The sequence below is a fragment of the Oryctolagus cuniculus genome, chromosome 16 (genome assembly GCF_964237555.1).
Source record: "Oryctolagus cuniculus chromosome 16, mOryCun1.1, whole genome shotgun sequence".
In the NCBI taxonomy this organism is placed as follows: domain Eukaryota; kingdom Metazoa; phylum Chordata; class Mammalia; order Lagomorpha; family Leporidae; genus Oryctolagus; species Oryctolagus cuniculus.
Window position 1 is genome coordinate 49,811,704 of NC_091447.1, and position 25,942 is coordinate 49,837,645.

General features: G+C 42.4%; 2 protein-coding genes across 4 annotated transcripts in view; one reads left to right on the forward strand and one right to left on the reverse strand.

The window, feature by feature from the left end:
* LOC103349523 (dapper homolog 3) overlaps positions 1–25,942 on the reverse strand; it is a 44,292-nt gene that overhangs the window by 17,122 nt on the left and 1,228 nt on the right. The gene's annotated exons all lie outside the window — the stretch shown is intronic.
* SEMA3D (semaphorin 3D) overlaps positions 25,508–25,942 on the forward strand; it is a 283,059-nt gene continuing 282,624 nt past the window's right edge. For 2 of the 3 annotated variants that reach the window (XM_017344335.3, XM_008261803.4), the window contains exon 1: positions 25,508–25,645. The gene's annotated coding sequence lies outside the window, so the exon portion shown is untranslated. Of the gene's footprint in view, positions 25,686–25,942 lie in introns of all 3 variants that reach the window. The other variant, XM_002713842.5, reaches the window with a different exon arrangement.

Consider the following 25,942-nt stretch of genomic DNA (forward strand, 5'->3'; position numbering starts at 1 on the left):
AGTGGGGAAAGTGGCAGGGGGAACTGCCCTTCCACGGAGGTGGAAGGGACGGTAGCCAACCCGGGAAGAACCAGCAGCAAACCCGGGAAGGGCTGAGCAGACAAAAGAACAGCGCAGGGTCCTGTGTCGTTCCTCCACGAAGACGGGGAGCGACAGTACTCAAATTGAAGAAACCAAATTGCTATATCCTGATTAGTAATGTGTAATATTCCCAAGTTGTAAAACAGTATTATTCTGTATAACTTGTTCAGGTTTTCAATTTTTATTTATTTATATTTATTTGAAAGGCACAGAAGCAGAAAGAGAGAAAAGGAGAGACTGAGAGATCTCCCATCAGTTGGTTCGTTCCCCAAATGCTCCCAACAACTCAGCCTGGTCCAAACTGAAGTCAGGATCCTGGAACTCAGTTTGGTCTGGTCTCCCATGTAGGGAGCAGGGAACCAACTACTTGAGCAATCACCTGCTGCCTGCCAGGGTGCACATCAGCCAGAATTAGAATCAGAAGCAAAATGAGAACTTGAATTCAGGCACTCTGATAAGGGATGTGCCTCTTAACTGCCGCGCCAGATGCCTGCTCCAGCTAATTGAGTTTGAAACATAATGGATTAGACTGAATATGACTATTCCTAAATTTCTTCTTGTGATCACTAAGATTAATTTCAGGGGCAGGTGTTGAGACCCAGTGTTGAGCCACCACTTGAGATGCCCCCTTCTCATATTGGGATGCCCGAGTTTGAGCCCAAACTTCTCTGTTCATCCAGTTTCCTGCTAATGTACACCCTGAGAGGCAACAGGTAAAATGGTTGGTCCCTGCTGCCCACTTGAGAAACGTGGGTTGAATTCTTGGTCCACCCCTGGCTATTTCATGCATTTGGGTAGTGAACCGGTGCATAGAGGATTGCTGGCTGGCTGGCTGTTTATTTTTTTTAATCTCTCCCTCTCTGACCTCCAATTAAATTAAATAAACACCTATTTTTTAAATGAATAAAATACGAAGTTTAGAATTCTACAAACTGCTCCCTAGTTCATGGACTATAACTATGAAACCTTCTGAGCAGCTCTAACATAAAATGGAGAGGTCTCTTGGTAAAGTATTATTGCCATTCCCCAACCCAGCACTGGTCATGCTAGAATTGTTCCTATTATACTGCTATCGGAGCCCGCGGTTCAGGCACAGCAGCCCGCATGACTCGCCTTACCGTTTGCAGAGCTTTTCCCACTTCCCTTCTCTACTCCCTGCAATAGTCTGACTTCTTCAGGTTCAGATACAAAGGCAGGTGTTGCTGCTGCTGCTGGTGATGATGATGGTGATGATGATGACTAGCCTTGCCTGCTGCAGGACTGCAAAGTAGAGATTAACAAAATCAGTCCAGTTCCATCATGTCTTTGATGTTGACAAAAAGGAAGATGTTTTGTTCAAATGTCTATTTGCTCTTCAGTTTGGGGAAACATAGGAAACTTTTGTTCTGCAATTTTTTTTGGTATGTCTGTTATTTAGTATGATGTGATTGGCTCTTTATGAGGACTGGTGGAACTTAACAGTCATCTGTGACATATCCCCTGGTGCTGTTACACCAAAGAAGAGTCCACCATATGAACTGCTAGTAAGAAGTAGAAATTAAATTTTTAAAAAACACAATATGAATTTTATTTCATTCATAATGCTATTATAATGAGATAAAAGTCAGAGCCAAAAAAACTATTGAAGAAAATTTATATTAGAAGCTTGGATATGGACACAGAGTCTGCTCTGTGGAGAAAATTTATATTAGAATCTTGAATATGGACCCAGTGTCTGCTCTGTGAGGAAGAATTCTTGGTGTATATCATTAGTCGATAAAGTCCAAATTCTAAGAGTTTGAAGCTCTTCTCTCATGCAGTCTTGCAATAGAGATGGTTAGCTGTCCACCAAATCTGCATAGTTGTTGGAAAGTAATGGTAGAGTTAGAAACGTGCCAGGGGGTTCCAATTCAATCCCATCAAGGTAGCATGTACCAATGCCATCTCACTAGTCAAAGTGATCAGTTTCAGTTCACAATTGATCATATTGTTGATATTAAGAGTCAAAGGGATCACATAGACAAGACTAGTGTCTTCTAATACTAACTGATAGAATTAAAAAGGAGAGAACGATCAAACATGGGAAGCAGGATACACAGCAGACTCATAGAATAGCAGATGTCCTAAACAGCACTCTGGCCTCAGAATCAGCCCTTAAGGCATTCGAATATGGCTAAAAAGCCCATGAGAGTATTTCAGGCATGGAAAGCCAAGACATTCTGACAAAAAAAAAAAGTCCTAAAAGAAAGATCTCTGTGAGTGAGATCCCAGTGGAAAGAACAGGCCATCAAGGAAGGAGGTACTTTTCTCTGAAAGGAAGAGAGAACTTCTACTTTGACTATGATCTTGTCTAAAGAGGATCAGAGTTTGTGAATTCAAGAGGCTTCCACAGCCTTGACAGCTCATGACAAGAGCCTCGGGTAATTACTGACACCATAAATAAGAGTGTCAATTGTTAAATCAACAACAGGAGTCACTGTGCACTTACTTCCCATGTAAAATCTCTGTCTTTAATGTGTTGTACTATGTGAATTAACAGTATAACTAGTACTCAAATGGTACTTTATACTTTTTGTTTCTGTGTGGGTGAAAACTGTTGAAATCTTTACTTAGTATATACTAAATTGATCTTCTATATATAAAGATAATTGAAAATGAATCCTGATGTGAAAGGGATGGGAGAAGGAATGGGAGATGGGAGGGCTGTGGGTGGGAGGGAGGTTTTGGGGGGAAAAAGCCGCTATAATTCAAAAGTTGTACTTTGGAAATGTATATTTATTAAATAAAAGTTTTTTAAAAAGGAAAGTATTTTCTGGCTTTGCTGCTCATAGAAGAGACTCTCTGGTTTGTCCCAACAAACACAAGCAGGACTGATGTGTACTATTCATGGGCCAATGCACTTCAGAAGAGTGAGCCATCTTCACGTTGTCTTTCCCTTGCACCAACTGGGTGCACTGAACTGCAACCTTTATGGGATGAAAGCACTTCCAAGATACAAGAAGTCGGACCATTTCAATGTCCACACAAAATAAAGCTGGCCACGATCCAGGAATAACTGTATCTGCTGACATAGAAGAAAATAGTGTAGCAAGGCACAGACATTTGGGGATTATTTAGGAAATTATCATTATTATAATACAGTGCCCTATAACACTGAAACAATGATTTGAGGCAGAGAAGCAGGGAATATGATTAAAAAAAAAAGAGGAGCACAGGTGTGACTGGGTTTTTGTTCATGTGTGAGCAAAAGGGTGGGCTGAACAATGATTGAGCTGGTGTTGGATGAGGGGTTAAGCATGTCCATTCCGGTCCCACATCTATCACCATTATTTTGGGCAAGTTCTCCATTACCTGATGTAACTTCTCTGGGCCTCAGTTTTCTTACTTTCAAATGGATGAATCCCACTGGGTGAACTCCATAATGTTCAGTCATAGCATTTGCATTCCATATTTCCACTAACTGGTACAGTGATCTACTCTTCAATTAGCATTTATCTGAGAATAACTGTGCTTTGGAATGAAGAACACAGTTGTGGGGGTTTCCCACCAGGATTCCAGTCTTTCCCTGCCTTTAGATGGCTGTAGGTGTTTATAAATGTGATTTAAATTCTCTGGACTTCAGTTTTCTAACCTATAAAATAAAAATGAAGGCAAAGCACCCTCCAAGTTTCCTTTAAGTGCTAATCTTCAGCAGTTGGTGAACAGACCAGTTTGTGTGTATGCAAATGAAAAGCAAGGCCATTGTCCCTCCAAGTAAAGTACATGGCTTTCCTCAGTATGTGATATCAAGAAGTGAAGCAAAAAACTGCTGACCCATAAATAATCCTTACGAGACCATGACATTTTCACCAGTCCTGTCCTCACTTATCTGTAAAATAAGAAAACGCTTCCTGAATAGCAAGGCAAAGATTGCAGAACTGCAAATTCACGGTTAGCTCCATCCCCCAGCCAAGGTCACATTCTTTGTTGGTGAAGCACTCCCAGAGTAGTATCTGCACTGGATTCCTAAGAGCAAAGCCAAGCCTTCCCTTCCAGGAGGCAGACAGGGACTGTTCCTTATGCTGTGACTTACCAGGTGGGAAGATAAACTCTTTCTCAAATTGTACAGATGAATTAATCTGTCCATGCTTTCGTAACAGCTCATATACTTTATAAACAGAAAACTGAGTCATCTGAATTCAAGTTTAAAGCAAAATCATCAGGGAGAAAGACACAAAATGGGAATATATATATATATATATTCTAGACTCTTTTGCTTGAGTATATTCATTCCTATTGCATTAGAATGGTCAGTTTTCGGGGCCCAGCGCGAAGGCGCAATGGGTTAATCTTCCGCTGGCAACACCAGCTCCTGATCCCATATGGGCACCAGTTCTGGTCCGGGCTGCTCCTCTTCCAATCCAGCTCTCTGCTATGGTCTAGGAAAGCAGTAGAAGATGGCCCAGGTTGGCCAGCTCCACAGCTCACTTGGCTAATCCTCCGCTGCATCGCCGGCACTGCGGGTTCTAGTCCCCTTTGGGGCGCCGGATTCTGTCTCAGTTGCTCTTCTTCCAGTCCAGCTCTCTGCTGTGGCCCAGGAAGGCAGCAGAGGATGGCCCAGGTCCTTGGGCCCCTGCACCTGTGTGGAAGACTGGGAGAAGCTCCTGGCTCCTGGCTTCAGATCAGTACAGCTCCGGCCTGTTGTGGCTATTTGGGGGGTGAACCAAGGGAAGGAAAAACTTTCTCTCCGTCTCTCTCTCTCTCATTGTCTGTAACGCTACCTCTCAAATAAAATAAATATTAAAAAAAAAATAAGAATGATCAGTTTTCTTCATATCACCAGACGTACCCCCTGCGTAACTTTTCCTTTAAGGAAATTTGAAATTTAAATTTAAAAAATTCCAATTTTATCTATAGCTACTTAGTGCAGATCTTTATTTAAATAAGACATCAGGTCTCTGTCAGAAGCATAAACACAAGGAGATGTTTAGCTTCTCAGCACATGAAAGTGGTGGCAAAATAAGTGTCTGGAAGATAAAGATTTTCAGATGTTTTGGTAGTTTCAGGGATGTGTATTCCAGAAGCAAGAAGATGTATTAAGATTGTTTGACTAGCAGTGTACACATCTTGAGAACAGATAGCAAAATTTGACTAGGGATTTCTAAACTCACTGTAACCTCTAGCAATTTTATTATCTGCAATGATTATTAGATTTCCATATATGTCTTGCCTTTGGAAAAGATTTGCTGAATAGTTATTAACCTACTTGTGATGAATTTGAGTGACAGAAAATAATCTAAGTTGAATTTTATCATCACAGACTATGGCTTTTATTGATAGAATAAATATAATTTGACGTGGAAATCAATGCTGTTATTCCTCTACATTTTTTGTGCTATTCATAGTATCAACTGCTAAGTTTAATGTAGATTTCCCTTATTTTTTTTTCTCCTAAAGATACTCAGAATATTACTAGTGGGCATTTTGCATGATACATCTTGTTTGACAGTGTGTCTATGTTTCACTTGACCATAATATATCTTATAAGTATTTATATACTCAACTATCTGCTTTATATTTACTTATTTTTTAAAATTCACTTAGTTTTAACTATAATAAACCCGATCACTGATGAGCACTAAGTGGGAACAACTTGACAACCATACTTGATAGTATAACACAGGGTTTAGGAACATAGGACTTGGCACCAGACAGGAGTACATTCAAATCCTGGCATGTGGCTGATTCTCTCAAGACTTGATTTTCTCAGCTGCAAAGTGAGTATATATTAGAGTCTTAACCTTTAAAAATTTAGTTTCTGCTGCAAAAAATAGAATATTATCTGAATTTCTGTGTCTCCTGCTTTTGGATTTTTAGCTTGCATTTTCATCATATTCTTTATGGAGTTGTTTGTTACTGCTGTATTTCCCTCTGTGTTTAACATGTGCATTCACTGTCCAACATGAAATTGCCTGGTTGAACAATGGGCCGTTTACACATGGACTCATTCCTTTTCTAAGGGTTCAATGGGATCCACACTAGCTTCTTCTGCTTCTACCCTGAGGTCATGACACTGAGCCTATGTCTGCTTGAAAAGATCTGGGGCCAGGCCCTTTGGATTCTCCCATTACATTTATGCCTGACCCTGACCCTTGTTTGTTTGTTTGTTTGTTTGTTTGTTTGTTTGTTTTTAAAGTCCAGTTTGCTGCTCTTCATGGCTCTGACCCACTTTTCTGTTGAATTCTTTGTACTGCAGTTAGTGCGGCACGCTTCTCAGTAGTTGGGTCCTGGCGCTCTGACCTGAACCAGCCGATTGTACCATGAGTGTAAGTGATTTCTCTGGTGGAATCAAAGAAGCAGAGTTCCTTTCATTCTCTGTCAACACCATCCCAACAGTTCTATTTCTCGCAGTACTGCCCCAGGATTCAGCAAGCATGAAACAATGGTTTTAAATTTGTAGCCCATGTATATCTATTAACCTTTTGAAGCAGGTTCTTTATTATTGTAGTTTTACGCACACGAAAGCCAAATCCGGAGCGGTTATATTAATGGCTTGGTTGCGCAGTAAGGTAGAGCACTGAGAATCTGATCTTGGGCTTTTCGAATCAGAAACCACTCTGTTTATTCTCCCAATAATACTGTGACCAACTTCAGTCACTCACACAGCATGAATCAAAATGAGGGAAGACAGAGTACCAATCAACAGTTTTTGTTTCTCTCTGGGGACAGAAGTGTGGTCAGAAATAACATTATTTATAAATTCAATACAAATTTGGGAGCAGAACTCTGTATATAGAGAAAATAAAGTGTACCCTGAAATTCTGCCACCCATATGTATTTTTTATTGAAGTGTTTCTAGGCTGACTTGTTGACATAGCCCAAGAAACCTAAGTGTCACTAAAAGAATGAATTGTTGAGGAATGTAGCCACAACACATGGTCTCCAGATCCAAGGCAGAACGTTTAGGAAGCCATGCCTGTTGTTAATACAAAGAAGGGGACACCTGAACGAATAAGATGAAATAAAGTTTTAGAAATGCTGATTTTTAAATTATTAAAGTTGGACACACTGGTAATTTGCTAATGACATTTCACATGGTATATTTAAGCCTTATTGATCAGAAATTTCCCGTGGACAAAGCTGAAATTATCTTGCTGAGAAAATATCCTAGGAGTGTATTATGCAAGACTTTAAATGTATTCTTTATTTCTGTATGAATAATCTATATTAAATCTATATTGAGGCCAGCAACGTGGCTCACTAGGCTAATCCTCTGCCTGCAGTGCCGGCACCCTGGGTTCTAGTCCTGGTCGTGGTGCCAGATTCTGTCCTGGTTGCTCCTCTTCCAGTCCAGCTCTCTGCTGTGGCCCGGGGGTGCAGTGGAGGATGGCCCAAGTGCTTGGGCCCTGCACCCACATGGGAGACCTGGATCCTGGCTTCGGATCGGCGCAGTGCTCCGGCCGCAGCACGCTGACCCTAGCAGCCGTTTGGCGGGTGAACCAATGGAAAAGGAAGACCTAACATATGATATGGGGAGGCCAGCGTTGTGGCATAGCAGGTAGAGATGCTGCCTGTGACGCCTGCATCCCATATGGACACAGTTCATGTCCTGGTTGCTCCACTTCTGATGTGGCTCCTTGCTAATGGCCTGGGAAAAGCAGCAGAAGATGGCCCAACTTCTTGGGCCACTGTACCCACCTGAAAGACCTGGATGAAGCTCCTGGCTCCTGGCTCCGGTCTGGCTCAGCATTGGCCATTGCAGCTATTTAGGGAGTGAACCAGCAGATGGAATCTCTCTCTCTCTCTCTCTCTCTCTGTAACTCTGCCTTTCAAATAAATAAATAAGTCTTTTAAAAAATGATGCTTTACATGCATAAGTATAGAACTATATATTTTAAATATTATAGCACTGCTATTGTTTCTCCAGTGGTAAGTATATATTTTGTTTATATCATTGAAAAACATCTACAGAATCTAGAATAGCTGTCTTGTAAGTGTGTTCATTTATGTGGGTGTGTTTTTATGACTCTGTATACTTCTATTAAGTATATTATTTAAAAATAAATATTTCAACCATCAAATTTCACTGTATGCATTTCTCCTATGATATATATATATAATCATATAAGATTATTGTGTGACAGGGTGATCATGAATTGGCAATGTGTTATATTGCTGAGCAAACCAAAGCATCCTTCATGTTTATTAAAATAATAACATGAACCAGGTACAGTTAAAGTGTTTGAAATACACACATGAATAAAATATGATCAGCATCCACTCTGAGCTCTAATGCATTGAGGGCACTGTCAGGGAAGCCAACATAATCCACTCTGCTATGTAGTCATGGAACCTCCTCCTGCCCCAAAGGACTCCTGATTTTACGTTTTCCTGTGGGCTCTGGAGAGTGATCTATGGCCTCACTTTCTGGCAGATGCCACTGCAGATCCATTTCCCTGGCGTCCATCAGCACACAGGCCTGAGGACACGGGGCTATGGATTTTGCAGCTGCACCTGCCTTGTCTGCAACCACACAGCTGAGAACAAGGGCCGTCTTCTGCTTCAGAGTTTTAAAATCGGCTGTGGTGAAGAAGCTGAGAGATTTTCCAAAAAATATGCAGAGATGATTCTAGAATCTGCATCTTCTGCTTCTCAGTGTGAAGTGTGCATCAGAATCATTTGGGGAATATATCTCTGAGCCCACCTAGCATCTGTTACATCAGAATCTATGACAGTTGGGACCTGGAAATTTCCATATTTTAAAAAGCTGCCTGAGTTACCAAAATTTTTTAAATCTCATAATATAGTCCCTAATTTTGAGACATTGGTCTCTAAAGTAAGGAAGTCTGGTTTGCTCACAACAGGAGTAACAATCTGTGTTATTAACCTAACAATCTGTATACTAACTTTTATCTAAAGTAAACCAAGAAATTACTTTCTTTTAAAGCTCACGTTGAAGAGTATACTATTAACAAAAACAGAAGTGAAAAACATGTACAGAAAAAACAGGCAGAGCTGACAAATCCTTTCCAAGTACAAACTCCTTTACCTGTACATCAAGAAATAAAACCAATGATAATGTCATTAGATATGCCAAGAAATCATATAAAAACATCCCAAATTCTCAACTATCTGAAACATAGAATTGTATCAAAGATAGTTAATGGCATAGTTTTAATGAAAAAGTAAAATTACATGGATTATAATGTATATAATATATAACATTATATATAATGTATGATATAATTTATTAATATATTTGTTCATCACTTACAAATAAACACAAGAGTTCTTCAAAAAGTATGTGGCAAATGGAATTAATATATGTTTATTTTGGTGCAAAAAAAAATTGATGACCCCCTTGTATGCATGGATTTCAAATTTATTTTTCCACCAAAAGCAGGGTGTACTCTGGAGGCAGCAGTCAGGTCAGACTGAGATGCCTTCTTCTCCTCTTGGGGTGCTTGGGTTTGAGTCCTGGCTCCGCTCTCCATTCCACCTTCCAGGTATTGCACTTACTGAGAAGGCAGAAGGTGATGACCCAAGTATTTGGGTCCCTGACGCCACACATGGGAGACCTGGATTGAGTTCTGGGCTCCTGATTTCAGATGGCCCAGCCCTGGATGTTGTGGGCATTTGGGAAGTGAACCAGCCGATGGGCGATCTCTCTTTCTCTGCCTGTTTTCTCTGTGTGTGTGTCTCTTTCTCTTTCTCTCTGCCTTCCAAATAAAATAAACAGCTAAAAATTTAAGAAGGAAATAAGCTCATCTTTTAGTTCCACTTTCCAGGAACCTTCTATAATACCCTCCTGCAAGTACCGGAATTCACTTAGTTTTACTCAAAGATTTGAGACCCCATATCTAATGATTTCATGCCCTTTTTTTACTCAGTTAAAGGACAAGTTTGTATTCCTTCATAAAGTCTCTGCTTTTTGTTTCAGAAACACAACTAAAGCAGAGTAATTGGGTAATATTTTAATCTCAGATGAATTTATATTTCTTTGGGACCCTGCCTAGCTGGCACTCCTCTGGCACTTGTTCATGGTTAGGAGGAATTTCTTCTTTTGCAGACAGATCTGTGAATAGCAGAATGATTACTTGACTAATGGCGATTATTAAACTACACAAGGTGGTGAATGGTGCAACTGATAGCTGGAAATGTTGAGACCACAGAGTAGCAGTAGTCAATGATAGCAATAGTAATTTAATGACAGCTCTGAGACAGGCTTCCGTGAGAAGCTCACCGAGGACAGCCATCGTCTCTGCAGATGGATGCAGAAACACCTACATGGAGGAAACCAGCTGCTTGGCAAAGTTGCCACGAGTCTCCATCAGCGATATTACTGCTATTAGTACTTGATGAATGAATGGGTGTTTGCCAACCACTTCTTTGCAAAGGACATTCCTAGGCTAAAAGACCACAACAAAGTGATTTACATATTGTTTCCTGGGACTTTCAACACAGTCCTCCTCTCCTCTGTGGTACTAGCAAATCTAACACTTATTTAAGATGCTAGCTTTTCTTCACTCTCACTCCTCACTGCCCACTGAACTAAGCATCCAGAGTACATATCTTAAATGCCCAGCTAGTGATTTGTCCATGAACTCCCAACTCTACTTTTGCTAAACTGTAAGAGCTGTGAGAGCAAGGCACGTATCTCTCTCAATCATCTTTATCTTTTCAGAGCCCAGAAGTAGTTCTGTAAACAGAGGAGACCATAGGTGCCGCATAAACATTTGACAAATAAATGACTGCTTATATAAGTTGACTTAGTAACAGACATATGCAACTATTACCTAGTAGTGCCCTAGACAGAGTAAAATAAATACTACTTTGGCCCAAGGTTTGAAGGTCTTTAAGTAATTAGCAGCCACAGAATTATAGCTAGAAAAGCATGGATGACCAGGGACTAATAAAAAGGTTATGTACAGAAATCTATAATGCTTTGGAACATAACCGTTTGTATATAATACACAATTATATGAAACCAGTAAACTTTCAAGTTTAAATAATCATGTGGCTCTACTTTACATTAGAAATAATAAAATAGTTGGGCCGGCACCACAGCTCACTAGGCTAATCCTCCGCCTTGTGGCGCCGGCACTCTGGGTTCTAGTCCCTGTCGGGGCGCCGGATTCTGTCCCGGTTGCCCCTCTTCCAGGCCAGCTCTCTGCTGTGGCCCGGGAGTGCAGTGGAAGATGGCCCAAGTGCTTGGGCCCTGCACCCGCATGGGAGACCAGGAGAGGCACCTGGCTCCTGGCTTCGGTTCAGTGCGGTGCGCCAGCTGCAGCCTGCCAGCCGCAGCGGCCACTGAGGGGTGAACCAATGGAAAAGGAAGACCTTTCTCTCTGTCTCTCTCTCTCACTGTCCACTCTGCCTGTCAAAAAAAAAAAAAAAAAAAAAAAAAAAAGAATACAATAGTTAACAGTTATACAAAGTGCTTGGGCCAAACAATGTTCTTAAGCCTATAAGTACACTTAATGACCACAGGATCTCAAGGGCACATCCGGGTGTTTGAAGCCTGAACTTACATGGTTTGTGAATCTTCTTAAGAAAACCAGCTCAATGTTATAAATACCAAAGTAGGTATGCTGACTTTCCAGGCATCGGCTCAACTTGCTGTGCCACAATGCTGGCTCCAGAGCACTATACACACACACACACACACACACACACACATATATATGCTTCTAATTTTATTTCCCTATTCTAATATGAGAATAACAGTAACACCAATTTCACTGTAACTTTCCAGAGGTGGATATAACATAAAACATCAAATTTGTGTTTCAAGCCTAGTGATCTGGCTAAGCACCTTCCGAGGCCTGGTTGTAGTTACTGTTCTGGTTCAAGAAAAGCAGAAAAGAAACTGAAGTTATTGTATGAAATATGAAAAATAAAACCCAGCTTGGGGTGGGGAATGGGGTTAAATCTAGTGAGTAAGATGCCCATGTCCTATGTGCAAGTGCCCGGGTTTCAGTCCTGACTCTGACTCCAGCTTGCTGTTACTGCAGACCCTGGGAGGGAGCAGGTGTTGGCTCATGGAGTTGAGTCCCTGTTCTAGGGAGTAGATCATGCTGCCAACTAACCAAAACAATATGGGTATTCTATTACTCTTTCCATTGATATCTGACAAAATGAAATGGTACCTACCCAAACCACAATATCAGCTTATGTATCCAAGTGGATTTTGTTTATTTGAATCAATATACAGGATTGTGCACGTTTATGGGTTTAGATTACCGTAGCCACAGATGGTAGCCACTGAATGTATGACATTTGTACATAGATGCACATGTTTTCAATGATGCTAAACTTAATAATTGATGTATTTTTTTATATAGCCCATGAGACTGAAAGGCAGCCAAAGAGAGCCACATCTAGAAATATTGCTGATGTAAACTAGATTAAGTTTAGCATAATATTGTACAAACAAAATGAAAACTAAAAATCAAACGTGTGTCAAATGAAGTTTGAGTGCAGGTCAAACACTGCCGTTCACAAAGGTGAAACAGATCACGCACTGCCGCTGAGCCATGCAAGGGAGACCTGCTCCTGCTTCACACCCACCCGAGGGTGCGGTCCATTCTCAGCCTCTGAAACAGGGAGGAAATGTACACATCTCTGAAGAACAAGAGGAAGGCAGTGGCAGGATAACCACCAATGCAGTCAGTAACTAGAAATTAGTCCCCTGGAGATGCAGAATGTAAAGGTGACTGTTAAAAAGAATTAAATGGCCTGTACTCACCATCACCATCATCATCATCATCATCATCGTGGTGTGCTTACTGAAACTGAATGTAAAACACTTTCCTCAAGAAGGGCCCATCAAAGAAGGAGGAACTTTGCTTACGGCCCTGTCTAAACACTGACCGAGTTTGTGGACTCAAAAGGCTTCCATGGCCTTGGCAGCTCACGTCAAGAGCCTCGGGTGATCACTGATGTCATACATAAGAGTGTTAATTGTTAAATTAACAACAGGAGTCACAGCGCACTTGCTCCCCACGCAGGCCCTCTGTTCTTAATGAGTTTTACTACAAGAATTAACTGTAAAACTTGTTCTCAAACAGTTTATATTTTGTGTGCGGAGGGGTGCAAATTGTGGAAATCTTTACTTAGTATAGAGTTGGTCTTTTGTGTATAAAGTGAATTAAAAATGAATCTTAATGGACAGTGGGATGGGAGAGGGAGGAGGAGTTGGGATGGGAGTAGGGGTGGGAGGACAGGTATGGGGGAAAGAACCAGTATATTCCTAAAGTTGTCCTTATGAAATTTGTACTCATTTGATAAAAGCTTTCTTGGGGGAAAAAAGTGTGAAGATGAAAGAAAATACTCAGGCTTGGGGCCAGCATTGTGGCCCATTGGGTTAAAGCCCTGGCTTGAAGTGCTGGCATCCCATATGCGCACCGGTTCTAGTCCTGGCTGCTCCTCTTCCAATCTGGCTCTCTGCTATGGCCTGGGAAAGCAGTAGTAGATGGCCCAAGTCCTTGGGCCCCAACACCCACGTGGGAGACCCAGAAAAAGCTCCTGGTTCCTGGCTTTGGATCCGCTCAGCTCCAGCTGTTACGGCCATCTAGGGAGTAAATCAGCAGATGGAAGGCCTCTCTCTCTGTCTCTGCCTCTCTCTGTCAGTCTGTCTTTCAAATAAATAAAACAAATCTTTAAAAAAAAATACTCAGGCTTCCTACCTTCATCTAAAGGTGTCGGGTGAATGAATTCTGTCTTGCAGGGGTATCAGCAAAAGGAAAGAGAAGAGGAAAATGGGAAATTCCTTCTGGAAAAGGCTCTCACAGATTAGCAAGCAGGAAAGGAGAATCAGAGAAAAGAACCAGTTAATAAATGTCTAGACTCAGATCCTGTTTCTGATCAAATTTTCACACATTTTTAGGAACTCATTTACCTAGTGGATCTTTTTTTCCAAAAAAATTTCTTAGGTTTTCTTTTTAAACCTATTTATCCTCTTTGATGAGAAACATGAATGATTTCTGTGTTGGACATGGAGTTGGGTGCAGAGAATCAGGGACATCCTTACATAATCTCTCACAGCACACGCTTCCCCCAGCACATCACAGTTCCACCTTTATGTGTGAGAGATGATTTGAAAATATCTGTTTCCCCAACTAGATCATGGGTTGGAGGATTTTTTTTTTTACCATTTTACCTCTAGTATCTAAGCATCTAATGTATATTTGATGAATAATTAGGCAAATGAGAGCAGAAGTGATTGTAATAGAATCCTTGGTCTAATCATACTGAAAACCATGTTAAATAAAAAAAAAAACTAATAGTATGCAGATCATACATTAGCTTAAGAGTAATACTTGGTAGACTAGCATAGCAATTTATCCTTTATTGCTCTATTAAATAGAACAACTCCATATTTAAGTATGATATCTTCAAAATTTTATTTTATCCTATTGAATATTTCATAAAATTTACTATTATTTAATACTTTCATATCTACTGTAAATGTGCTAATTAATTCCTCAAACTATTAACACAAAACAAAATCATTTATGACATAATTTTATTCATTTTATACTTGTGCTTTGCATCTTTTTATCTGGAACCCTTCATCTTTGTTTCTTTCCCATGTGAATTTCCTCAAAATATTTGTATACGTATGGATGATTTCCAATTAACTTTGGAATGTCAAATGGTGGCAGTCTGAGGAATTGACTACAGGCATAAACTTACTTTTTAAAAAGCGCAAGTACATCTTGTATAGTTAGGGGGGTTTAGAAGTACCCTTTCACTTTTTAAGTCTTTTCTGTATGACTACATAATGATTAGCCAATGTTTTGATAGAAGGAACAAAGGCAAGAATAATCAGTAGGTTATCTTCCCAAGTATAAAGACCATGTTTTGTGGTAAAAGAAAGATTTTTGGTGATGTTACTTAATTGGCCTCTGCTGAGAGAGGCTATGGTGTATAATAGAATCTACACAAAATGTATATTGTTCAGAGTATCCATCCCATTAGTTAATGGCATGACCTTGGGCAAACAGAACTGACCCTCGGTTTATTCATCAGTAAGTGAGAGGGTTGGATCAATAAGGTCCAGACCTAAAGTTCCACAATTTTCTATGGTATCCCAGGGATTGTCACTCCAGGACTTGTGTCCTTGCAAAGTTTTGAATGGTGAATTTGAATATATTGTAAATAGCTTGCAAGGATTAATAATAACCAAGACAAAGATTTAGAATAGTAGCAAAGAGTGGTTTTTGTGTTTGTTTTAGAGGAAGCATGTTAACGTGGCATATAAAGTGTTTAAAGCCCAAGACTTAGAAAAAAAAAAAGGTGAGTATTGTTGACAAATTCTTAAAATAGTGCATTGGATGGCTTGGCTTTTGGAGTTTCACTGGAAAGTAATTTGATACAAAATATATGTCCATTTGGGACAAATGAAATGAATCATTGCAAAATGTCAAAACAAAGGTTGGGATAAGGTGGTAACAAAAGAGATGATCAATAAAGAATAGTGGTTCTCTTTGTTCTTAAAAGCTTTCAGGCAATTGGGGAGAAATGGACCATCTAAGCAGCAGTGATGCACGATGATGTGTTCAGTCTCTCCCCATCTGTCCTGTTCTCCCCCCACCCATCCCTTCAGAGGCTTCCTGATTCATCACTGTTAACTGGTACCCACCTAGTGGACCAGATGATGCATGGAAACCATGAGGACTGCAATGTGCACAAAGCCTAAGCACCACTCTACCAGTTGTACTCGTGTGTGTACATGTTTGTATCTCTATAAAATGTATACTTTTATCCATGTCAAGAATAAATGCAGTCTCACTACTTATATATATGAGACTCAGTTTTGCCATAAGTCCTATCAGTAGATATGGTTTGAGTTCATTCTATCAAAAGAATTTCATACTCAAACTATACTATTCTCTGAAATATGCAATTTTAATTAATATATTTTTGCTGTTTATTAAATTGACAAAGTGGTCATATCAATTACTGTAGCTTTAATCTGGGGTTACGTAAGACTGACAGGGTGAAAATGATCCAGTTGTCCCTAGCTGTGCTTGACTGGGATGTTCATATACTTTATCTTTCATCAGAAGTACTAATCTCTCAGAGTCTCAAACAGTTACACACTTTCAATCAATATATTTAGGTTCCTTGTAATAATGAATGGAGTTTCTTTGCTATTTAAAGCTATATAAAATAAACATAAAAAGTGTGCAAGAGGAGGATATATTGTCTACATGCCTCGGCTTGCCTACTTTCTTTGCCACTCTTCTCACACTTTCCATTGGCAGTGCAGGGTGAGAGCTGACAGAGTAGGTGCATGTAAGGAGGCTTATCATTTCCACAAAGTTAACACCACAGCTCCTCTAAGTCCAGATTTCCCGTCCCAGGAGTTTGTACAAAGGATTTTCTGAATTCATATTTTGGATCAATGCCAAGTGAGCAAGTAGGAAAAAAAAATCAACATTTGACCTATTCTCAGGCCAAATTCAAGTCTCACCACAGCAGAATGAACTGTATGTAGACCATACATTGATGTCAAGGAGCTAATTTCCAATAAATACAAAGAACCCAAATCAAGAAAGAAAGCAAGAAAACAACTGGATTAGAAAAAGGACAAAGGTCCTGAACAGATATTTCTCAAAAGAAGACATGAACAATGACAGATACATGAAAAAGTGCTCAACAACTCTAGTCATCAGGGAAATGCAAATTAAAATCACACCAAGATAACACTTCATATATATTACAATGATTTTTTTATCAAAAGGAAATTTTTGAGTTAATTTATCTCTGGCTACTGACACAATTTATTAAACTATTTCAAACTAACTCAGAGTTTACTTCAAGGTCTAAAGAGTACCAAGAAAAACTTTAACAGTGTGCCGGAGGTCTAATTAGAGGTGGAAAGATTGAAACCAGGAGGACTGGAAAAAGGAGGCAAGAAATCCAGCTCCTGAGGCTGGAGGGAGAAAATAATGAGTCACCCTGAGAAATTAGGGTTCCAAGGACCTCTGCTTTCAAAAGCTGTGATTCAGGACGCTCAGCTCCCTGTCAGCCTCACTAGTGTGCCAGAAGTCTCTTCTCCCTGACGATGCCAGGAGCAACAGCAGGGAAGGCAGCAAGTGCCCACACCCATCACTGCAGGGGTCCTTCTGGTCACCCATGTGGAAAACACTGAGTCACTTCTTCAGAGATGCATTACCTAGCAAGTTTGCATTGTGCTGCATTGGCTTAGGGGTAGAGGACTAACTGCCAGGTAAGAACTATTTCTATTTCCTACATTCAACTAAATCAATAAACGACACTGGAGAGCTATGTAAGTGGCCGGCAGTCCTTTTTCACCCTATTAGATTAATAGCTGCAGTTTGAAAGGTCTATTCATTCAAGTGCTTCGCAGTAATGCTCAGTTGATCTCAAACACCTTTAGGAAGCTGGAAAAGTCGCTGCTCTTAGATGACTAACGCAGAAAAGGTCAACTAAGTAATGGTCTGTTCTGGTCTCACAGGAGCCTCGGCACTGCCAGTGCCACGCTGGGAATTCACGACTGAGACGCTCAGAGCTTTTAGGAAGTGTTCTTCATTATCATCTAACTGCACAAAAAGGAGGATTCACTTTTAAACCTTCTTCTCTTTGCCAAGCTAAAGAACACAGGACATGACATTTTCAGTGCTTGCTCCCACCTGAGCATTCCTTTCATTGCATGGGCCTTTGCTTGCCTTCAGAGCTTTGCAATGATAAGCTCTTAGAAGCGCTTCTCAAAGGCAGTTTGGAGAAGGCAGGGGGGAAGGAGGCATCCTTGGGGGACTGGGACGGTGGGAAAGAAAGGATCAAATGAGAATAACTAAGCATTCTGCAGACACCAGAGAAAACTGCAAAATCAGAAGTCTTTGCAATCCTCCTCCTCCCCTCAAATGAAGAAAGTCATGAATGGAAATGGATATCCCTGTAGCCAAAGAAGAGGATATTCTATAGCTAAAACACTAAGCAACTAGTGTACACACTTGTTATTGCTGATGTAGGAAAATATGAAACATTTCAAAAGGAACAAATTAGCCAAAAAAAAACCCTCATTTACATTAACTCATTGAAAAGCTAATGAAAATCACCTTCATTCAAAGGAAACAATTTAAAAAAGGAATGAAGGGCAAATCAAAAGAAAACCAGAAAACAGAAAAAAAATGACAAAACTGTTACATTATATATATGGTGAAAAGAATTAAAAAAATGTGGCAGAGTTTTGCCACAGCATATTGGTAATATTAATGGCCTTGACTATTGATTAAAAGATAAACATTTTCAAACTGATTTGCAATTATATGTTGAAGGCATGAGACAAATCTAAAATGATGTGATTCTGAAAAGCTAAAAATGGAATTCTGAGATTTTGATGTAGACGTTGTTTTGGAAAACTTAAAAATAAAATTTGGAAGGATCGGCCTGTGGCATAGCAGGTAAAGCTGCCACTCGCGATGCTGGCAACCCTTATGGGTGCTGGTTTGAGTACCGGTTGCTCCACTTCTTATGCAGCTTCCAGCTAATTCACCTGGGAAAGCAGCGGAAGATGGCCCAAGTGTGTGAGCCCCTGTTACCTATGTGGGAGACCTGGAAGAAGCTCCTGACTCCTGCTTTGGATCCACCCAGCTGTGGTCACTGGGGAATGAATCAGCAGTTGGAAGATCCCCCCCCCTTCCAGATAAATAAATAAATAAATAAATATATATATATATATTAATTGGGAGGCAAGTACTTGCTGCAGTGGTTAAGATTCCCCTTGGGACACAAATATCTCATATCAGAAGGCCTGGGCATGAACTTCAGCTCCACTTCCAATCCAGCTTCCTGCTAATGTGCACCCTTTGGGGCAGCAGATGATAGCTTGAATTTGAGTCCTTGAGACTTAAGAGACTGGATTTGAGTTCCAGGATACTAGCTTTAGCTAAGACCGATCCTGGATGTTGTGGGCATTTGGAGAGTGAACCAGTGGATGGGAGCTTCTCTCTCTCTCTCTCTCTCTCTCTCTCTCTCTCACACACACACACACACACACACCTCCCATGTGATGGTTCGCTCTCCAAAAGTCCACAACAGCCAGGGCTGGGACAAGCCAAATCCAGGAGCCAGGAAGTCCACCTGGGTCTCTGACATGGGTGCTGGGATGACTTGTGATTTCACCTGCAGCCTTCCAGGGTGTGCATTAGCAGGAAGCCGGAATGGATAGCAGAGCCATGACTTGAACCCAGGCATTCAGGGGATGTGAACAACCCAGTTGGTGGCTTAACCACTGCATCAAAATGCTTGCATCTTGCTTTTTTTAAAATCTTGATGAACACATAATATTTGTGCATTATTATATGATACAATGGAATATTTAGCACATGTACACAGCATGAGCTGATGAACTCAGGTAAAGGACATTCCATTTCTTGACATGTAGAGCCTTCTATCTCCTTTCTTCTAGTTCTTCACAAATGGTCTATCACCTTATTCTGACCTTCAGTCGTCTCGATGTGCTGTGCAACCCCAGAACCCCTCCTCTGATCTGGGCTTTGATACTCTTCATGAACCTCCTTCTACCCACCCCGGTCCTGCCCTTCCCAGCCTCTGCTGTTCACTATTCTATGTGTAGACCAACATGCTTAGCTTCCATGTATGAAAGGAAACATGTTGCATGGGTCTTTCTGTGTCTGACTTATCTCAACATAATGTCCTCTGGTTCCATTCACTTTACTGCAAATGGCAGGACCCCATTCCTTTATATGACTAAATAATAGTCCCTTTTGTATGTACCCTTTCTTTCATCCATTCATCTACTGATGGGTACCTAGGTTGATTCTACATTTTAGCTATTGTGAGTAGTGATGCAGTGGCTGTAGGGGTGTAAGTATTTTTCATTTTTTTTTTCGGATATATACCCAGAAGGAGGACAGCTGGGTCATGTTGTTGACCTCTTTTGGGTTTGAAGACCCTTCACACAATTCTCCTTTAAGGCTGAGCTAATTTACATTCTCTCCAGCAGAATACAAGGGTTCCCTTTTCTCCACAATCTTGCCAGTTTTTGTTGTTGTTGGCCTTTTTTGGTAATAGCCATTCTAACAGAGATTAGTGGCTTTGCCATTGGAGTACTGAGATTTACATTTCCCTGAGAGCTAATAATTGAGCATTTTGCATATACTTGCTGGCTATTTGTAATTTCTTCTTTCAAGAAATGTCTATTCAGATCACTTGAAGCTGGCCTGTCTTAAACATTTGACATTCACTTACTTAGTAATGAAACACATCCTCTGGATGAGAAGAGGTCATTTTGCCACTAGTCATGTGCACTTTGTTCTTTCAGGAAAAACATGGTGGTGTCTGTTGTGTGTGTGTGGGGGGTGTGTGCATGAGATATCATGCAATTAACTGCAACTGCAAATCACAGGACTTAACACATTTGTTGCATCCTCATTTCTGAGTAAACCAGGGGAAGAGGAAGCAAAAGTATGCACAGAATGAAAATCATTGTTCTCTTCACAGCTGTATCATATACTTTACATTTTTAATGGAGAAATACGTGTCACCTCAAAGAAACAGCAGAGGCACAAATACAGTAGGAAGGGAAATCATGAACTTTCTCCTATTTGTAGAAGCCAATGGTTTAAGCCTGTCCAACACAAACCTCATTATTTAAGAAATTCTATCTAATGCACTTATTTGGAAGGTGTTTTGATAATATCTATAGGAATTTGTGGGTTATTTTAGAAAATCTGCCCCTGTTTTCAGGGATACTGATTTCATTGTGGCTACACAGCTGCTCATGACCTTGAACAAAGCAGAAGCCTTGGAATGCCTTCCTGCTGTCTGCATGGACCTGCTCTCTGCAGTGACTGCACAAAGACATAGTTTAATTCCACTTGGGATATAGGTATGTTTGGCTTTCAGGAAATAATAGAGTCCTGTTGATTACCTCTGAACCAGAACAAATAAGCCACAAGAGGGCATATTTTTCTTCATTTCATCACCCTGTACAAATAAGGCTTGCCTCAATTAGAAATCACATCAGTCCCCTCTCCACCTCCACTTTCTTGGAAGAATCCATTGCATCTGAATACGCTCTAAGGGTGCAGGATGGTGGTATGAGGATTAAGAAAAGCAAACTTAAAGGTGATGTTTTCCCTACATAAATGTATAGGAAAGTTGTTTATTTTTCCTTAACATCCTTCCCTGGGGAGTGTTTATTGATAGAAGTTCAATGTTAAGAATCAGACACAAAGAGGCATTTATCTGACTTTAGATCTCCCTTCTGCAGTAGTTCTGGATTCCCATGTCAGGCCTGGAAAACCTTCCCCACTTCCAGTGAACTTTCGCAGTCAAGGAGTTTTTCTTTTCTGAGGTCTCAGGATTTGGGCCAAAGGGGCTGGGCTGTGTTTTTATTTTTATTTTGAAGCACATTCCTGCTGAATTTAATTATTCACCACACCCCAACCCAGCTAAGTAAATATAACCTTAAGTTCTGGCTTGGAAAGGTTGTGAAAAATAGCTGATTTTTTTTCTTTTTAAAGTAAAAAGCCTGAAGCAGGTTGAGGTGTTGTAGAGAGGGCATCAGGGGAGGGTCAGAAAGAGCGGGGTGACCAGCATCTTCCTTGGCCGTGGTGTCCTGTGTTATACCCTATGCTCTCTGGGGTATTCCCCAACTCTGAATATTGGCAATTGTTTATGATCATATGAGAGTTTAAAACTTGAAGACATGAGGCAAAGTTTGGACAATTTTTCATTCCAATTATCTAACCGTAAACTGTCTTCTCTTTCCATCTGAAAATGAGAAACAGGAACACATTCACTTCTGAGAGTTCTATGTGTGTGTAACTCATACTGAAATAAAAGATAAAAGGCAGGCAGGCTAGTTTCCACCACTAAACACACCTAATGATCTTGGGAGTATAAACACCTAACTACCCAATGATAAGTAAGTCGCCATGGTCAGATGCAGTAGATGTGTGGATCAAATGCACACCTGAAGTTTCTAAGAGGAAAGTACCTGTTGGCAGTTAGGGCTGTTTTCAACGCATGCCCTCACTCCTTCCATGAGACATCAATTAACATATGTCCCAGTTCTCTGTCTTACCTGTCAGTAGATATGTTAATATTTTGGAAAACATTCATAAATCAGTATTTAGTGTAAACAGAGAGGTTTTATCACGACCCAGTTAGGACTAGTTTCATTAAGATGAACACTAACTGGCTTGACTTTTAATTCCATTTTCCTGTTTGTGCATAAACTTTTCCAAATCTTGTTTTGCATTTTTTTTTCTTTTTAATCCAACACATTTCCATTTCTGAATGTGAGATCCTTCTGAGAAAACCGGGACTAGATTTTGTTGGAAAAGAATTACAAGTTTAGTAGCTTCTGCCGAGCACGGTCAGCTGCTCTGAGATCCTGCTAGATTTAAATTCTAGACCCAGCAATTATCTTTCTCCTGTCTCCTGGGCTGAGTAGCTATATGTGGAGTCAGACAAGTCTCGAATACTCCTATTCTACCCTTACCCATCCTATCAAGCTAGCCCATGGATCCTCGATCGGACTAATAGTCACTGAAAGCCTACAATGAGAACTTTATTCTTTGGCTGCATTCATTATTAAAATGTAATCCTTTGAATCAGCACAGTACGCTGGCCACAGCGGCCACTGGAGGGTGAACCAACAGCAAAGGAAGACCTTTCTCTCTCTCTCTGTCTCTCTCTCTCTGTCTCTCTCTCACTGTCCACTCTGCCTATTAAAAAAAATGCAATCCTTTGAGCAACAGAGTATTTCACGTTACCCAACACTTATCAATACAGGCGGTGAGAGTGAGGCAGATTTTACCTGTGTGCCTGAGTAGAGACAGGTGAGGTGCCTTGTGTTACAGAGCAGTAGCCTGGATTTCCAGGACAGCCAGCTTACCTATTCAACACCTTTTCCAAGCGCTTTGAAGTTGCTTTTCTTCAGACTGAAACAGGCACACCAGTGGCAATCAGCTGTGTTCCAACTGATGAACGTTGTGTCTCATTCAGTGCAGTGAAGGGTCACCTGTTGAAACTTGAAAGATCACCCTCACAGAAAAGCTCAACTATTTTGCATTTTAGGAAGACTTTGTGTAAAATATGCTCCCCCTAACCCTGAATTTTATTGCAAGGATTGACATAGGGCATTAGCTGTATAGGACAAATTACCCAGTAGCTTTTGATGACTGTAAATCTCAAACTCTTAGCGTAGTCAACACCATCCTGATGGGAAACTGTACAGTTGTTACAAATTCAGAACCATCATCATATCCACTAGTTCCATCAACTCATTTGACCCACTGATGTGTGTTAAACACCATGCGCATGCAGCACACTCAAGGAAACACGGCAAACCCATGGACCCAGCTGAGGCTGGTCAGTGGTCACTATGGGCTGTGTGGTGGATTCTGCCTGCTTTGTGCTCAGAGTAATTAAAAGGAAGGAAAGCACAGAACCCATATTCCAGATGTTGTCTTCTGAGGGTATTTTCAGGATGCCCTATTAAACTCAGTCTAAATTTGAAGCCAGGATACTTGAAACTAAATCAGCCCAGTACCAGCTGTATTGTGCGGAAACAAAGACACGAAACAGCCAGCACTTTTCCGTGGGATGCAGACGCATGCACAAATAACTATGATACACTCAACAGGGGCTTGTAATAGTAGTGAAATAAAAGTGCTCGGGGAAACCAAGAGCTGGCGATTCATTCTGTGAGGGCTTTGCGGAAAGCTCTGAAATAGCAGCAAACTGGAGCTGTTGCTTGGTTTGAGAGTTTGAAGCTACGGTTTGGACAGGAGGAGAAAGGGAGAAACCCAGAGTTAATGACAATTCTAGCGAAATACAATGTCCCGGCCAAAACATGGATACCATTACTAGAAAAGTAACAAATAAGTTTTGGAATAAAAAGGGACTACTTACCCTGAACGCACCCTGTGCTAAGCACTAAGCTATGCCCCAGGAGACAAAAAGAAGCATTTTGTCCTCACCACGAACTTGCCATTTGGAGGGAGGGCAATGACATACACAAATAACAATACAAAAATAAAGTGCAAAAAAAAAAAAAAAAACCACCGACAGGACAAGGAGAGTCTCATTAATGACAAAACGAAAGGCATGACATGGACACGAAGCCTTCAGACGGAGGTGTCTATAGGTGGCAGTCGTCTGTGGGCACTGCAGCTTTCCTGGATGCAAAGAGGGTAATTACGGGGTCGGCTGGGAGACAGTCAAAAACCAAGGTCATGGCGATGGGGCAGTAGGAGACGCAGGAAAGCAGCTTGGGCAGGGTGAGGAAGCTTGTGTCTGCCTTCGCCGGGCCTTGCCACTGGCCGTCTGCAGCTACCAGTGACTCATGCGGCCCGTAGCTCCCTGCTGCAGCTGGGAGGCTCCGTGGAGGGTCCTCCAGGATGGCCCTTGTCTGCTCAGCACCCCAACCCCTATCATTTTCCGAGGGAACTCTGGGACCGCACACCGAGTGCTGGAAACCAAGTCCACCAGGGAAGGGCCGTGGCTCCCCTTCCAGAGGCACTTCCCAAGGCAGCTCACAAAGCCTGAGCGTGGGGATCCAGGAGCTGGACGAAGGCCCTAAGAATTCACATCACCCTCGGTTTCTGTAAGCCGGGTGGGAACAGTGAGCAGTTTCCGCATTATTTTAAAAAGATCCCACTTCCAAATGGTGTAAGTTTCCACAAAACATGGACCTGCTCCTTTTCCACACAGCCTTCTAAGTTTCCTATTGCATGACCAAAGGGTGCAAAAATCTCCAAAACAGATTCTTGCAATCCAGAGGACCTGGCGCAGCCCTGCCTGCCTGGGGGATCTTTCCGTCTGCTTGGTTCTCCCTGGGTGCCAGACCCACTCACGGAGGGCTGAGACCCGTCGCTCGTGCCCACGCCTGCCCTCGCAAGGCCTTGGACTGAGCCCAGCGGCTCCACGTCGTGGACAGGCACAGGCCTGGGGTTTTCAGGACGCAGGGCGTGCCAGTCACTCCTCACGAGGTCCTTAAAAGACTCTGTGGCGTAGAAAGGGGGGAATGAACAGATCTCCAGGTCGCCCGGGTCGGGCTCGGACGGGCCAGGGGAGCCCAGCTCCTGCTAAGGTCCCTCGGCGCGTCCGGAGCCGCCTCCGAGCGCGCGCTGGGGGAACTCGGAGCGCGGAGGGAAGGGCCAGGCAGTGGGAGGGGATCGGAAGGGAGAGGTAATCCCCGGCGTGTTCAGCATCCCCTTTTTAGAAAGACCGAGTCTCTCCCAGGACAGCTGCTGCGGTCACACCACAAAGTTAAAAGCCGCCCTCCGGCTCGGAGCGCGCCACCCTCGCCTCGGCCCGGCCCCGGCTGCCGCCCGCCCGCCCGCCCGCCCTCCGCGGCCCGAAGCCCGCGCGCACCAGCGCCCCCTGCCTCCCGGCTTGGCCGCGGCGGCCGCAGCCTCCGCGCTCCGCCAGGGCCGCCGGCGGCTCCGCCAGGGCTGCGGCTCAGAGCGACTCGCGCCGGTGCCCCGGGCCGCCGCGCCTCCCGCCCTCGGCCCTCAGCGCCTCCGTCTCTCCGGGGAAGCGCGTCCGAGGAGGAGCGAGGCGGCGGGGAGAGAGAGACCGAGAAGCGTCGCAGCAGGTAGGGCTGCTTTCGGGTCACCTGCTGCTCCCGAGGAGAGGTGCGCCGGGGACGGGACTCGGGGGCACCGGGGCGGCTGCGGGAAAGGGAAGCGTCCCGAGCGGAGCGGGCGCGCGGGGCGGCAAGGGGGTCCCCGCGCGGCAGCCCCGCCGGGACTGCGCACCCCCAGCCCGCGCTGCCCGCGCCGCGCAAAGTTTTCTCCCGAGACTCGCCCAGGAACTCGGGGCTTCCTCGCGGGCTCCCTCGCACCCCCGGCCCCTTCCCCCTGTCAGGGCAGCGGGGAGCGCTTCCGACCGC